Source organism: Solenopsis invicta, chromosome 1 (assembly GCF_016802725.1).
Source record: "Solenopsis invicta isolate M01_SB chromosome 1, UNIL_Sinv_3.0, whole genome shotgun sequence".
In the NCBI taxonomy this organism is placed as follows: domain Eukaryota; kingdom Metazoa; phylum Arthropoda; class Insecta; order Hymenoptera; family Formicidae; genus Solenopsis; species Solenopsis invicta.
The window spans coordinates 30194714-30212171 of NC_052664.1; the positions used below are offsets into that span (position 1 = coordinate 30194714).

Genomic DNA, 17458 nt, shown 5'->3' on the forward strand with positions numbered 1-17458 from the left:
GGGTTCGCTAAGCCTAAATGATCAATTATCCCTATGGGGATTATTTCGATTTACGGTATTCTCCGTCGCGCAACAGACATCTGTTTAATAAATCTCGAAATTCGAGTTCCTGTATTTTCTATTATAGATACAGGTTGCATCAGCAATAGCCAAGCGCTATCTTGGTTGCATTCCACACTAACAATGACATTATTATCGAATTAATTATAGAACTGCAGAAAATATGATGTGTATGTAAATATACTAATACATATACATAAATGTAATTGTATTAATTTACATAAATATGACAGATTAATATGATATGTAGGAAAGACATTAATCATGAATATTTCAATCTTGAACAGGTCATTAGGTAATATAATCGATGTGATTCGCGAAAAACCTTTTATTATTGATTACTTTCGATAAATAAGCTCAAGCGATTTTTATTGCAACAGATTGTTACAACTCGATATATGACAGCGCGAAACGACATCTGTATACCTAATCACGAATTATCTACTTTTTCAATTCGATATGCATTCGCTCGCTCGCAATGCGATGAGTCTGCATATAGCGAACATTACGCAAGCGACCGAAGTGAATATCCAAGATTCGACGCAGAAGTCACGTTTTTATGGCGCCCCCGAGTCGCGTCCCGCTGACCCCGCGCTCGTCGATAATTAATTAATACATGTTACGCAACGCGTGGGCGGTGCCCACGCTTGTTGCTCGATGACGCCTGTATCCATTGAATTAGTAGAATTTGCAAGCGCATGCCTGCCTTCACTTGCGCGCGGCGTCGCGCGTCGGTCGTCTTTCAATCGCGCGCGCAAATCCACATTCGCGATACGCAATCCACGCGGCGCCGCGTGAGTTCGAGATACGTTCGTGCGCTCGGTCGATCGCTCGGTTGCCGATCCTGATGCATTGTTCTTGCACATGGTGAATTAGTGAATTAGTCTCACAGACGGGGTCGGGTGCGCGGCAGACGGTGTGTTAATTAAAACGATACCACCCGTCGGCACGCGCGCGAATTCAAATTTCGCACATATGTCGAATCTGTGCTTCGTACACGAGCCCTTCTCTCGCGTACGACACTTTTTCCGCTACGCGTTAATTAATCTTCTCTTAAATCTCAAATTATGACCACACAGGACGAGTGTGAATTATTTGTATAATATTAAAAATGGGTCTCGCATACTTCAAAACATTATCAAAAATATAATAATATTCTAGCATTACACATGTGAGTGCCTGTGTAAAATTTGAGCAATTCACCGATGGTTTAAGAGTTATTTAACTTTTTGTTTAATCTTGATTCTTATGTAATTTACATATACTAATTAAAATCTAATAAATATTCGTGCAAAAATTTATTGAGATCCACTTGCTCGTTTAAAAGTTGTTTATCTAAAACTGCAACAAAATAATAGTCATTTTTGTTGCAAAAATCATTACAAATCAAATTTTTCATTGTTTCTTTTTTTTTTGCAACTAATTTCAGGGTCAAAATTCAGGAATTTGCAACCAAAATTTTTTGTTTTTAATTAAGAAAAAAAAAGAATAAATCTAGAGAAGCCTTCAACTTTCAAATTTCAATAATTTTTAGCTCATAATGTATACGATCAAAATATGCATTTTTAAAATGCTACTTTGGTATATTTTTAATTCTTTCCCTTAGCTTCTAGCATTCAACATAATCTTTTATTCATTTTTTATTCATTATTTCTCTACTTATACAAAACAGTGTTTAAATTCCTAGAGTAAATATAAAATCGTGTGCGAAAAGAAACCAATTCAGACGAGAAATTAATACAAGTTTGAAATTATTCTCGATTAATGATATATATATTCTCGATCGCAATCGGACTGCCATGTTTCGCGTCCGGTGACAATGTCTTGCTATCTACAGAAATCCCACCGTACAAATGCTGTCGGTATTCGTAAAGAGTAATGTCAAGTCTACCCTCTCTTCGATCAACGTCGCACGGCACGTTCGAGCCCGTTGAGGAGCCAGCGTACGGCGGCAACGTTCGTCACGACGAGTCAGCACGTTTTGTAGGAGGGCTTCGTGGACGGGCCTTGGTGCTCAGTATGCAAGCTCGGTGGTGGCCGCATCCGGTAGGTATGCACTCGCGCGCGCAAGCTCGGAAACTCACGTTGCATTATGTATCCGTCTGTCGATACCGGGCACCACGCGTCAACGCGATGATAAGAATAGAATAATAGAATTTTCTATGAACCTCTTCTGTCACCGGGGCGGCGTTAGGGAGAGAAGACGCTATTGCAAAAGAAGCAAAATATCCGTGGAACTCTCTCTCTCTCTCTCTCTCTCTCTCTCTCTTTTTCTTTCTCTTTCTCTCTCGATTCGCTGACGAGCAATGGCAAGCCGCGTTCACCCGCTGCGTCTCGTGTGTATCTCGTCGGTAGATCTCGCCTCGTACGCCTTTCTTGTCGATATCGATGCTGAAACGCCGTTAAAGTGCCACCGCGTCAGTGCTCCGTCGAAAAAAAGTCAGTCGCGTTCCATCTTCTTGTACGACGCTTCCCTGGGAAATGAGCGAGTCGTGTGCGGAATGGGGACTCTTCTCAAAAAAGGAAGACAGCGATAATTCTTTACGAACAGAAGTAGGTATCGCTGCATTCATCTAAATCGTATTAATCGTATCGAATGCCGCGTGTGTAAATATTATAATAATTATAAGGAAGATTTTTAATAATAATTATAATAGAAAAGAAATATTAAAAATTGCTAGTTTCGCAAAGAAACAAAATAGACTAATGTTTTAAAAGAGATGACGTGCCCCTGTAAGAATTTTCAGCGTAATGTATAAATATGTTGCAATTATATAAATAGCAAAAATAATTGTTGAGTGAAATGTATTATTTCCAGTTTCAAAAAAAAACTCAAAATTCTGAAAATTCTTAAAGTAGATTATGTCTCTCTTAATTTTAAATTATAATGAAAAAACAATAAGCGATCAATCAATTATAAAATCACCATACCTTCTGAGTAACTAGAGATTTGATATTTTGTAACACTGGATTGAGACCACCAACTTTAAAATATCATTATACTGCATTATAAAAAAAAAAAAGTTAGCCCTTAATAAAATCTACAAAGGCGAAAGATCTAGCCTGCATTGTTTCTTTTCGCATGCGCAAGAAATCGAGTATGCACATTTCGGTGCGGCTATCTTTTGCCTAATCGCATTTTTCTGCTCGCTTCCGGAGAGCAGTGCCGACGTCGTCGACGTCGCGGCGCATAACGCGACCGTCTCGACCTCGTCGAAATAAATTGCGCGAGATAAGTTTTGCTCCCATATTTGCGTGCTACTGGGCTATACCTATCTTAACGCTGCCGCGATTCTACGGCTGGTAATTGTCGGCCAATTACCGTGGCGCTGACGTATTTAGTCGCATGCGAAAAGAGCCGTCCATTGTTCGCTCCCCGTCTCGGTACTCGCGCTCCTAATTATGTATAATGTCCGCCGGGAAATCGCGGGCGATACATCCGCGAACGTGCGCCTCGTCCTATTGTTTACGCGGGCAATCGACGCCTTTCCCTGGGTGAAACTGTAAAAGTCAACCGGAAAATCTAGGAAACGGCCGCTCGTTAAAAGTCAATTTTCTACGTGACCGTCCGTAACTAGTAACGTAATACACGCAGCGTAATAATGCGAGTTTCCTACGCCATATCCTTTCTCTTGAGAGAGATTCGATGTATTAATTCTCCATACTGCACACAAGTACAAATGTGTTTTCAAGCAGATCTTTAAATGAGGCTCACTTTAAATAACGCGAGAATCATATATGCATATAATTTTTTTTCCTCAACAATTTGCACATATATTAATATCTTTATAGGCTACCATGACACAGTAACCTAAATTAAAAATACTAAGTTGTGACAGAAAAAAATGCTACATTAATTCCGCCTTCTCTTTTTGAATCAATTGAAATGCAGTCATAGCAAAAAATTATAGGGACGGAAAATCTGATAAGATAAGAGTCTGCGTTTGTTGTAATATGTAATATGTAATCGACAGTGGCGACGGCGGCAACACGTAATTCGTTCTCGTACAAAGATTTTCGTGTTTATTACGTTATACTATAATCGTGTATTCTTTAATGCGCACATTTTCTTAATCGTCTCTCTATATCCATTCGGCATATTTTTTTTGCCACCTAGTGTGCTTACCGTGCTCTCTTCCTTCATCAACGGCGCAAGTATCTTAACTTATGCCTGTCTGACCTTTAATTCTCTAATCAATGACTCTCGACTCTCGTTGCGCTGAGCTAAAACACTATAACACTTTTGTGGACACCTGTAGAGCTTCTAGTTAAGCAAACGTACGATTACCTGTTATTAGCAGGTTGCGCGCATGAAGCAGATAGAGGATAGACAACATTGTCTTGCATCGTGGCATAATTAACTCCCGCGGTATTAATTAGCGTTGGTGGTACGCCATCATGCGGCTTATCCTCTCCACCCAGTCGCACTTGCAAGCTACCTCTTACATGTCTCTCGTTTTTACGTGACTCGTGTCACGAAAAGACGTGCAACAATTGCACTTGTAGTTCTTCTTACCGTACTACTTATCGCGGTAATTTTATCGTTTTCTACGATCATTATTAAATGTGATCTTGGAACGATGTCTTTAACGGCGATTGAAACAGCCTCCGTTACGTCAGAGAAAATTATTATATTTATTTCTTTATTATCTAATACTTCAAATTTTGAATGTTCGCTCCCTTTAAATGTCTACTCCAAGTTTCTAATTTTAGTTCACATTATATGTCAAAACTTTATAACTCCAATTTATATTATGTGTAATTTTTTGGTAGAAATATGTTAAAAATAAAGTTTAATACCACAGAAAATTCAATAAAATTATTACGTCTTCTGTTTCTAATCGAGATAACCAAATTGTAAGAAGGCGCGAAAGACAATATTACAATTTGTATAACAATTTTTGAAGTTTATTAAATTTGAAATTTAATAAACGAACCAATGTTGTTCTTTGCAAACATGAAAATTTTCGTTTTCTTTCTTCATCAAATGTTTACTTGAAGTAAACAAGTGGAACAGTTTTTCTTGCGAGTGTACGATAGCAAAAGTGTTCGATATTTGTCGACGCAAGAGGAATTCCATAGTGTGTAAGACTTTCAAGTGCTACGAAAAACTCTGACCGCAGGCCACATACCAACAGTTGGCAAAACATACGTCTCGAGAAAGAGGTAGAGAGGAAAGGAAAAGGGACAGAAAGAAAGAGAGAAAGGGAGCGAAAAGAGATAGAGCAAGAGGTCAGTGTGGACTGCGCGGGAGACGAGGAGAGGAGAAAAAAGAGCAAAAGAGAGCAAAAGAGAGCTCGATCGCGAGCTGCAGATGCTGGCGATAGCGCGTATAAAAGATGTATCTACATTTAGTTCGGACAGGCACCACTTTATTCGCTCGCCGAGCGCTAACAAGTGTTTTCCATCGGCCGAAGCGGTGCTTTAAAGATCCGCCGAGTGCAACCGGTCTGCCACGAAGTCGCGCTACTTGCTGGTAGCTCGTTTGGAATTGCGGTAAATCTCGACGCGCGAACAACGCGCGACTGTCAATCGGTGAGTTTTGATTTACCTCACGCGCACATCACCGCACATCCGTTGGCGTATGCAACCGGATGTTCTCCACGACCAGTGTGCTTTTTCATCCACTTCGTCATATACGACTCGGTACGATGTAGTATTCGCTGTGCACTATCTTTAAAATATCTATTTCAATTACCGTAATAAAGGATTTCAATTATTAATCATAATTATAATTCACTCGATTTTATATTCGTATTTGTTAATAATAGTAAACGATTGATCTACTTGTATATATTTCGTAAATACACAGAAAAAAAATTGGCATCGAATCAACAATTATCTTCTCATAAGCAAGAGTAGAAAATCTTCTTGAAAGATTTTGATAATCTCAAACAGACATAGCTTACTTACATGAAGAAATTTGTTTCTCGTAAGAAAAATTTCATTTCTTCATTGAACCCTATGATTCGTTATATATGAAATGTCCTGCGATTTTAGCTTTATGCGCTTCGTGTGGTTCTCGAACGAAAAGAAAAAAAAAAAATGAAAGTAGAATCAAAGACTACAGCAACGTAGGCGTAGTATTTCATCCTTTATAGATGTCGGTTCGTATGCTGGAAACGCTCAACCTCACGAAGTCGAGAACTTCTAGCTTTGATGGGAGTTACAACATCGACTTGGAGCTCTCGAGAATCACGATTCGGTGACGTGTGGCTAGCCAGCTATCCCCGGGTACCACCGTGGACGGGTGCATATAAACGTAAAGTTTACCGTGGAAGGTCACTACATGTTGACTTGAGCATAGAAACGAACATTTATCCGCGGAAGTAGGCAACTACATCTAACGGGTAAGGTTGACCAGGGAAGTACAGTTGCAATAATCTTTCGGTTCATTGAACTTTTTCAGAAATGCTCGCCTATTTCTAGCATCTGGCGCATATTCGCTGTAACAGATTTATAAGCGAAATAGTGCCAACAGAAGTAAGATAAGATTATCAACACAATTTTATATCAGTAACGTTGTTTTTGTCTCGTTAGAGTAACGGCGTGTGATTCGTAGTTGAATTTGAAGCCATGACGCTGATTTATCTCATCTGAGATCAATTTTCTGTCCCCTCCCCTTCTCCACGAATGTTTAAAATAGCCCAAGTGTAACGAAGGATTTCACGCATCGCTATATATTATGATAACTACATCTTCGGCTTGATATCTTTCGAAATATCTTTTTCCTTGTTGGAAAACAGGCGCGATCCGATAACGTATGTTTTGTTCGCTATATCGTGATAATGCCAATGTGCATGAGTACATACCGAGCTAAAACGTACGATCGCAGAATCAGGGCGTGCTGGATTAAGGTGGCACGAGCGAATCCGTGGAAGTGGTCTACCGCTTCCTGGTAGCCCCGATAGTGCTTAATCGACGGCTTTGTGAGAAGCGGTCTTGCGGGACAACAATTCGAGAGTAATTCTCCGGATCGTAAACAACCCCGTTTCCCCACCTCCTTGGCCGGAGTATTGGAATCTGGCTCGTTGAATCTCCGTGAGAAGTTCGATCGCACTCGTGCGAATCGAAAGCGCGCTCTAGTAGCGCAACTCAAATAAAATCACCGCGCGATCGCGCGATTCCGATCGTGCCATATTTCTCATACCACAATTATTTTTAATCATTCGCATTGCTCTTTGCACAGGCCGCTGTGTATGTTGCTTGTCACATTGCACGTTGCGGCACGTCGCGCTTTCGATGCCACGGCACGCGGAGATGATGGTTTCGTAACAATATCACAAACTTAAAAAAAAAAAAAACATGGCTTATATTGTTAGTAAAATACTTCATTTTATTTCAGCTACGCTGAAACACATAAGTGCATTGTGCAAGAAAAATTGCAAACGAGATATTTGAGATACTCGCCACCTGTATCGAAAGTGTGAGAATGCTAATGGTTTTACATAATTTCAAGTTGGCGATAGATTCGTACAAAAAAAAAAAAAAAAAAAGCTCACGGGGAGTCCATTATAAATTGTACGTGTCACCGTGTTTACATCCGCGATTATATAAAAAAAATGGAATCGATTCCGCAATCGTAAGTCAATCGTAAAAATCTACATAAATAAATACCGGGCGCGTATAAGAGCGAGGATTAACTTGGCGTCTCCACGAGCACGAAAACTTTTGCAACAAGTGGTATCGTAAATACGATGACCGTGTTTACGATGTCGCCGCCTCTATAACTCTGTCGCCGAATGGCTTACGCGCGCTGCGATCTCTTATTCCGCATTCATTCCGCTTTAATTTACGACACGCTGGAGAGCCAAATCGCCGCGTGAATTACTTTTCGGACCGATCGCAACCAGCAATTTCCGACAGAAAGAGAAAGAAAAACAGAGAAAAAAGAACGGGAGGCAGGATAGAGAGAAAGAGAGCGAGAGAGAGAGAGAGAGAGAGAGAGAGAGAGAGAGACTCGCTTGAAACGATCGATAATCGGTCTCCGGTGCATAAGCGATACATGCGAAAGGCAGGTCCGTCATTTCTTCGATAACGAGTACCGACTTGAGGTCTTTACCGTGTCACACGGTCTTAATGTCGTGGCATCGTATCGGCAAGACGTGAGCCGAGATAGCGCGGCTGCTGTTTAATTAATGATAATAGCTTCGCCTAACAAGAGCTTCGCCCGGCGTTTTCTTTTCATTGTCTTTTCGTGATGCGACCCGAGCGACGTCGTCGTCGTTCGACGTTCTCTTCTCGCGTTTCTCCGTAGCGGGCGTACCGCTACGGTTATGTTCCTCTTCGCGTACCTTATCCTTGTTCTTGGGTAAGGGTCAGATCAACTTGCGGGCCGATCGCATCGCGGAACGTTCCGGTTGCTCGCAAACCCAACTGATCCCGATACCGCGCTACCGTGACTTATGCCGACGATATAGAGTTGTTTCTTGAATTTTTATTACCGGGCTTCCTTTGTTGCAGTCCCGGTGGAATGTCGTTACGCGAGCTCGCGAGCTCGTGAGCCCGCGAGCGCGCGCGCGCGAATGACGGCGAACTTCTTATCATGTCGTTCTAAGCTTCATAGACTTCGTGAAGTAGTTACGAGCACGATTTAATTCGTGTGCATAAAAAAGTAAAAAGACATTGCCCGTTTATTTTTAACTGCTCTCGGGTTTATGTACTCGGTACCTAATATCGAACGTTCTCTGCATTTTATTTCAAAGGAAATGCAGTAGTATTGAGAAAATTTATAAGCGTCGAAGTAATTAAATCATTTCAGTTATCATTTAGATGATAATATTAAAAAGTAGTGCTTTATTTTTAATCATTTGAATTTACCTTATTAATTTCTATAATCGTAATTAAACAGCCTGTATAGTGTTTTCACTTTAGACTTTTTTTTGGTCTAGTGATATAAATTAGTCCCAAGATTAGATTTTCGTTTATCAATATTTATATTAATATAATTCGATGCCAAATTATTTTTATACGTTGGTATCCACTTCTCGTTAGCTCTTACGACAAGTTTTCACAGCGTTCTCTCGACTGAATTGAAATACATCAAATACCATGTATTATAAAAATTACGTTTGATGAGGAATGCCTGGCAAATACTCAAAGAATTAACTTGGTCGGAGAAACGTGTTGGATCCGATGCATTCCTGGTGCGCGATCGTGGCAAAAAAAGGCCTGAACTGCCGCGGAATTAAAAAGAGGCACTCTAGACGCATATCGGAGCCTCCCCGTGTATTTCACTTTAACGGGTGCGGGCTTCGTTAGAGGAGAGACGCCGGGATCCTGCATTGTGGTCGGCCAGTTCTCTAAGACTGACCAATGCTGCAACTGCAACAGCAAGGAACGCGGACCGCATGTGCGCGCCGGCACATAACGCGGCGCAACGTCGGCGCGCGCACGTACGTACTCTCTCGCAGATACGGTGGTGCTAATTGCAATTTATGTCTCATTGCAGTCGTCGTCGGTGCGCCTCGACAAAGGGAGTTGTGCCGCAGGCGGCCGTTTCTACATTTTAAAGCGTTTCAAGAGGGAACCGTGTCACCATCATTCGCGACAGAAAACATCACGGTTGCACCACGCTTCTCGTCGACGTCTTCGGATTGCATCGCACCGCACCGCGTTGCTTTCATCGATCTACGAGAGTTTGGAGCGTAGAAATCAACAAGATAAAACATTGATATAATTAATAATAAATAATGTTTAGAAATTATTTTTTCCTGTTTACTTCACGTTAATGTCCAATACTTTTTAAATTATAAAAATTTCAATAAATATTTTAAAAAGCTACAACATTTATTTTTTTGGAGGCAGTCCATTAATTTATCGCAGTGATATATCGAAGATTAAAAAATGCTTAAAATAATGTCGTTTTAAATACAAAATTATGAAATGTTAGATTTTATAGCATCTTTTTTAATAACTTTTTAATTTTTATTGCATACATTTTGCTAACAAAGATTTAAATTGGAAATCAAATTGAACTGTGAAATTAAACAAAGCGTAACGTTATTTTTTTATACAGCTAAATATGCATTTTAATTCACGATCATTTCTTAGTTTTCAATGATTCACGTCGGTGCGTTGATATTGAAACAAATGATCCTTCTTGTTTTCAAGTATCCCAAAGAGAAAGCGTATAATACTTAGGAGTATCTTGTGCAACACCACACCATACACGAAGCAAGCTAAAAAATGTCTAAATTATACCATTATTTTCCTACCACCTACTACTCGAGTACCGTTATTCGGTACCAGATTGCCGTCATTGCGGAGTAACAGTAACGCCCGGCGCACGCGGTGCCTCCTTGAAAAATGCTTAATCGCTCGACAGTCGTGATTCGGAAAGGTGAGCAGAGGCGTGAACAAGGTGCAAGCACCGATCGTTTAAAATTCAATGATACTTCGGCACGCTATCGATATGCACGCTTCATATCGCGCCTCTAATCGACTCGTTCTATTCCTCCTCGACTCGATAGACGTACAATGCGGTGCACAATGGGCGCACAATGGCATGAAAACACGTATATAAATCGCGCATTATGTGTCGTATTTTATGTGTCCATAGTATATAGTAAATACGTTTCGCGCGTTACCCTTTCCTTTAGGCTTTCCTTTCGCTCACTGCCACAATTGTTGCCGATAAACGAGTCTTCGCCACATTGTGCCAATGTCGTTTCTCGCCAATCGCTCGACATTGTAATTTTCTCAAGATGCAAAAAAAAGTTGTGTTCTGAACTATTCTATAATTTACAATAGTATTACATGCAATAGTATCTTGTACGTTGAACTAATCTTGATAAATATTTTCTGTAAAAATGTCACTATTTTCTTTAACAAATTAACAATTAATAAAGAATAAACTGTACTCATGAGTGGCATGAAACATAAATGTATACCATCTTTTTCTATAAATAAATAAATGTAAGAAAGTGATTTTAAGTATCACTGAAAAAAGAAATATTAATTTCATTACGCTATGTATAAAAAAATGTTCTGCCAAATCGAAAACATAATCCTTTTAAGCAATATAAATAAATAAAATGCGTTAAAACGAAACACAATTTAATATTATCAATAAATAAAGTCTTGCCTTTTCGTAATACAAATCCGATCGTAGACTTCTTATTAAATTCGCGGCGAATTGAATTTTCCCGTTAGCCTCGTGTTTCTCGTAGGCGCCGTAGAAAACTTCGTCCTCTATAAAGCCCCCGAGTTTTCCTCCGCGAAAGAAAGTTCCGCAACGTCTCGCTTCAGCGCTGAACTTGGTAATAAAATAATTATTTTCAAACGACCTCAAACTTCGATCACCATGACCTATTCTTTCTTCAAATTTGATGATATTATCAAATATAAAGTTAAAAAATATATATATTTAGATCCATAACAATTCTTTAAAATCATAATAACAGCATCATGTTATAATCAAAATCTTCGTCTAATTCTTTTTTACATATATTTGTGATAGAAATTAAAAAAAAATACAATTTTAAGAGAATTGTTCGTAAAGAAGTTCTTCCATACTGCAAAATAATAACAAGATAGAACTTAGATTGAATTGATATAGAAATTTGTGCTGTACGTTATTATTATTCGTTATTTCGTATTTCCAATTCTTATCACTTAGTATTTTCGAAACATTTAAATTTTGGTACAGAGTATAGCATTTATTCCAATTAATAATGAGAAAAAAAAAAGATTAATGGAATAACCCCATTAGTTTCTTTTCTCTTTTTAAAGAGACGTGACACATTAATAACGTTTTCATCAATATCGGAAACGTAGCTTTAGAGGGTACTAAGAGAAATTTCCACTTTTGGCATACGTCCAGAGGCTCGATTGGTCGAGAAGAGCCGCACGTGTACGCAGGCATGCATGGCGCAGCTGGTTTGTACGCAAGCTTGCACTGTAGTCAGAGCATATTTATGGATTAGCATACAATGGTGGTGTTTATTAAAGATTCCTCGAAGGTTCCCACCTTTGACGCCGCCTCCGCGCTTCTTCACCGTTCTTGAGAAGCATGATGCCCTCCTCTCAGAAGCTTTTGCGTGTCTTCTCGAAATGATCTGATCACGAGAGCAGTTTACATTCTATCTAGGCTATTACGGTCATTTTGATTTTATCATCGAGCGTAGAGATATAGTATTTTAAAATAATATATCGCTATATCCAATCTTCATAGGTTCTTTTTACCGTTGTAAAAACCGTTGCAATCGTTTTACTTTTACTATGTACATAAATATTAAAAATATTCTCATAACAACAGTATGAAAAATAAATATGCATTAACTTTATACATAATGTATTAACAGATAATAATATACAACGCATCGTGAGATAAAATATAATTATAATATCGAATGTCTTTACAGTTACGTAGTTATAATTCTTTGATGTGAGAATAATTGGCTTTTACTAGAGATTGAATTTCAAAATTAAATTTCAAAATTTTTCCCTCGTATCGATTTGTACATAGTATTTTATTCAAAGTGTTAACAAGAGTGACCTTGTAATTTTAGTGCAAATAGAATATCATCCATTGGCATGCAAGCGAAAAAAATATGTTTGCTGCATCGAGATTGACAGCTAGCTTCACTAGACCGAGAATCCGTTATGCATTATTCGACTGGCAGCTTTCCTCGAATCGACACTTAACCAGAAGAGCGTAGAGAGCGCGGGCCGCCGAAGAACGGCATAAAGAAGGCCGGCTTCATCGGAAGCGGCTTGCAAGAAGGTACGGTACAGTGTTCCGAGACGAGATCCCTAAGAAAAGGGAACCTATCGGGCCAAGCAGCCGTCTCGAATGCTCGTTTTGGTCAGCGGAGATTCATTCTCATGCAACTTCAGCCACGAGACTTACTTGGAAGCACTGTGTACGTGTGACCACGTCCTAACTCTACTAGAAGTTCAGCGAAGGAAGCACTGGACGCGCTCCTTCCTCTCTCTCTCTCTCTCTCTTTCAGCGAGATTCTGTCTTTATTTAGATTTGTATTCGCAATGCTTTAGTCTTATCAAATAATATCAAAATTTTTGTAATGATGTTGCAAAAAAGGTAAAACAATTTGTTTAAATATGACATAATTATAGGTATTAAGAAGATATTTTGTCGTAATTATTCCGTGTTATGTAAGTAGAGATATATCTAATAGTAAAATAGTAGAAATCTCGACAAGACAATTTTAAACAGTTTGTAAATTTTTATATAATTTTCAAATGATCGTTTTTACGTTTGTCTTTTATTAGAAATTTTGTTATTTCAGTTTATTAATTTTCAAACTTTTTTCTCTCTCTCTCTCTCTTCGTTTTAATCACCAATCATTATTTTTCATACCATGACGCGTTGTAAATTCATTGCTGACAGCAAAAGCTATCTCTTAGATATCTCATACATCATATGCTTACATAATGTTTCTACGAAGCATTTATTTATAGTTAAGCGGTATATAGAACTAGCTGCCGGCTATTAAGAACTAATTAAACTTATGGTATCGCGCCTCGTATCTTTCCACTCTCTTATTTACCGCCCGATAGTGATTATCGAAATTTTATCTTTGTTACCGTTTGTCGAAATTTTTTCCTCAGAATTTTTCGAGTGAGTCAGATTCTTTCAACTCGGAGTTATTTAGCTATTTCAAAATGTCCAAGATTAAGAAAACATAACAGGATATAACTAATGGCACATCGGACGCCAACGTTTTCAATAAGAAGATAAGCGAGTCTGGGTAAGAAGTGATCAAACGATCGTCTGCTCGGCTAATAAGGATTGAGGTTTTCTTCCGCGCGCGGTCCACGCCTCTTTCTCATGACATTAGGGTCGCCCGAGAACCATAAGAGCGACGCCAAAGTGGGACGTTGATAGATAGATCCCCGACATTCGTGTTCCGCGTCGACCGCGCTCGGACGTACAGCGCCGCGATCACCCATTAATTATTACATAAATACGTATAGATTAATAATTATACGCATTAATAACGGCGCTCGTGGGGTTACGAGACGCCGCATAGGTAGCCGCATGACGCCGACGCCGACGCCGACGACTGGCGGTGAATGTCGCTGTAACGGGTGTTCTAAATGTCAGCCACGCTTCACGACGAAATTACGTGCTGAGCACTTTTTCTAACTTTCAAAACCGCTCAGTGTGCCCGTACAAGGCGTTTTTAAGGTCATCGGGGCAATTATATCGGCCGGTAATCACAAGCGCGCTAGGCAACGGCCATTAAGCCCGATGCGCATCGGTGTTCTCGTTAATAAGTACACGATCTAATTACTCGCGGATGATAACCGTCGACACAGCAATTCCTAAGGCGTGATTAATACGTGTGTTTACGGAAATGAAAATTTCATCGAATATAGCACTACATCGGCACCATTACTGAAGTCCGTTTTTTTCTTTTTTTTTCCCCCAGCATCCCACATTCGACGTCATAAATAGACGATACGTGGTAACGACGGGCACGTTGTTTCTCGGGTTAAAAAATATACGCTAGCCTTTTATTGGCGCGATTGCATCTATGGTATATGCCTACGTTTGATATCTCTTCGTATCGAACGGTCTCATCCTTTACATTTTATTGCCGCAATTAGAACAGTGACACAAGCCAAAAATATAAATTTTACAAAACAGTCCGTACTCGATCGTCTCGCATTCCACTGAATTTTATTATTATAACCGAACGGCAAACTGAATAAAATACGTATGAGATGTGAAACATAAATCGGCACAATCACAAGTTTATGCAATCCATATGTTTGTTTATTTTTTTTGTAAAAAAGAATGTTCATATCTCTTCCACGTGTTGCAATTCGCGCAGACATGCGCTTTTCCTAGTTATTCTCTCATTTTTCTCGGTATAGCAATAAAAATTCCGTTTCTCGGCGAGACTGCAGTCACTTTAAGACACACCTCGCTCGCGCTCGTCAGCAGCCTTAAGACGGCAAGCCAACGCGCCGATGGAATGCAGAAGCGAAATTAGTATCGCTGTCGTCACAAGCGCTTTCTCGCCACTTACAAGCTGTGATGCTTTTTTATCGCTCTTGTTCCCTTACGATATCGTTGAAGAGGCAGTACCAGCACATGCAATTATCTAAATGAAAACGCGACGCCGTCGGAAAGATGAATATTTAAAGGGCGATTTAACGGCATTGTTTAATTTCAATATTTTCCAATCTTCCAACTGGTCTTCCTTTCATTTTTCAAAAATACGTAACGTATTATTTAAAACTAAAATTATTTTAGATTACCATTGCACGAAATGTTATACATTTCATTCACATATTTATATTTTTGATCATTTCTTTGATTAATGAAATCAAAGTGCTATAGATTTTTTAATAACGTATATTTGAATAAACTTGCATATCACGTACATAGTCTAATAAAAACTGCTCCTAAACATTTTCAGAAAACGAAAAGTCTTAATCCGGAAAGCACAAAAAACAAAACAAAATCTTTTAAATAGCGTTTAGGGCGAGGTTTAGGGTTAATAAGGTAAGTGCAAGTCGTCTTTTACTGCTTCCAGTGCTTAAATGAAAGCTATTGACGCTCGATCCAGGTTACAGAACTCATCGTGGAAGTACCCGTTGTATTGCGTGAGTTCCAGAAGCGCAAAACGCATTTGTCGATTTGCACCGAGGATGTGTCAATATTGACGTTGCTCTTGGGGAACATGTTCTCCACGGGCGGCTTGTGTCTCCTCGAGTCCTGAAGGACCACCGACGGTGCGAGTGAGACAGGCAGAAGAAAGAGTGCGAGAATGAGACGGCGCAAGAGGGAGAGAGAGAAAGAAAGAGAAAATCAAGAAACAGAGAGAGAGAAAGAGAGAGAAATGTAGAGAAACGTTCCTCCACGTTACGAGGATCGCAGGCGCGCTATTAAAGTGCAGAACAAACAGGAGGAGTCCTCAACGGTATGGCGAGAGGACACGCGACGTTACGCGTCTTCATGGGCGCGTGCACGCTAAATGATTCCTTTGAGAATACGAGATTTCGCGACCGCACTGTGTTACGTCAATTCGCCATTCGATTGTTCGTAACGCCGCAGGCTGAATAGCTGATGACAGCAAATCTTTCCATCAACAAAACTTTTACCGAAAGCGCGTAAACAATCAACTTTGATTCATGACGTGATTCATGACGCAGCGAGTTTTGCATTTTCTTTTACGTACTTCTCCAATTATTCAGCCTTTTTTGTAAATACTGAGATTATTGTACTGTTAAACTTTTAGTTTTTGTTACCCCATTTCTATGTGTTAGACTCTAAACTTTTTGTTTGAATGCAACTGAGAAGACGCATAAATAAACTTATAATGCCGATAAATATCAATTTATCAATTTTCCAAAACAAATAAATGACAACTTATTTACGATATAACTGATCTTTAATTAATACTAGAATTTCTCATATAATCATTATTGGTTCAATTATATGAATTTAGTGCGTAGAATTACTAGGTGATATAGATTTTGTCATTTTACAAACATCAAAAATAAACGTTCTTCACTCTTTTCAACAAATATCAATTGTGTTTTAAGGAATAGTCGTATAAAAAATTCATATTCTTAAAATTCATATTTTCCAAGATATTTGTCCAAGTACACTTTTTTTATTTAGCATGCGATTTTCATTACTTACAGCTAATCATTAGCTAATTCTGCTTCCTCAATTAATTTTACAAGTTTCCCAAATATTCTGACTGTTCTAGTCTCCTTTATCATCTTTAGCTCGCGTCATGCTGCTAAATTTCGTTCCTTTGTTGTTAAACACACATATCTTTGGTTGCGATTCAATTTTTACTCCTATTTATTTCATTTTTGAAATATTTTCACGATCGTAATATAACTTTAGATGACAAAGGTCGAATATCATTGGAGAATATATTTTAAAGACTTCGAATATTAAATTTTGTACTTTGTAATTTCAAGACTTCAAATATTAATATAAAGAATTTTTAATTTAAAGAATCGACGTTTTGACCTTTTAAAGGAAATGCTTCCATAAGATTGTATGAAATAAACATTTTATTTAGGTTAATGGTGATTGTAGTTTATTTATTCAATCGTACGGAGCTTCTGAAGTTTCCAGCATCTGCTGGCTCCCCGCGGCGCCGGCGCGTATTTTTCAGATTTTTATCACAAATGCAGTCCTGGATCTTACGAGTACGTAGCGTCGCGTCGTCACGGCGTACCCGGGGCCACGGAGAGAAATTTCTCTGCGTCGTTGCCCATTATCGTATCGGGTATCGACCGCACGCCGCAATTTCTGCTCACCGGGTCACGTTCAGCCGCAAAATCGGTATGCGGAAGAGAAAATATCGATGATTATCGCGACGCGGACGGTCACCGTAGGTGCCTCGACGCGAAACTAAGCTCGACGCAGGACATAACGGTGCGGATCGGGCCATCCCTT

General features: G+C 39.2%; 1 protein-coding gene and 1 long non-coding RNA gene across 2 annotated transcripts in view; one reads left to right on the plus strand and one right to left on the minus strand.

The window, feature by feature from the left end:
- LOC105208087 (UPF0489 protein C5orf22 homolog) overlaps positions 1 to 17458 on the minus strand; it is a 619399-nt gene that overhangs the window by 228095 nt on the left and 373846 nt on the right. The gene's annotated exons all lie outside the window — the stretch shown is intronic.
- LOC120356794 lies at positions 942 to 15840 on the plus strand. Its single transcript, XR_005574723.1, has 2 exons — positions 942 to 2106; positions 9512 to 15840. It is a non-coding gene; the product is annotated as an uncharacterized LOC120356794 (long non-coding RNA).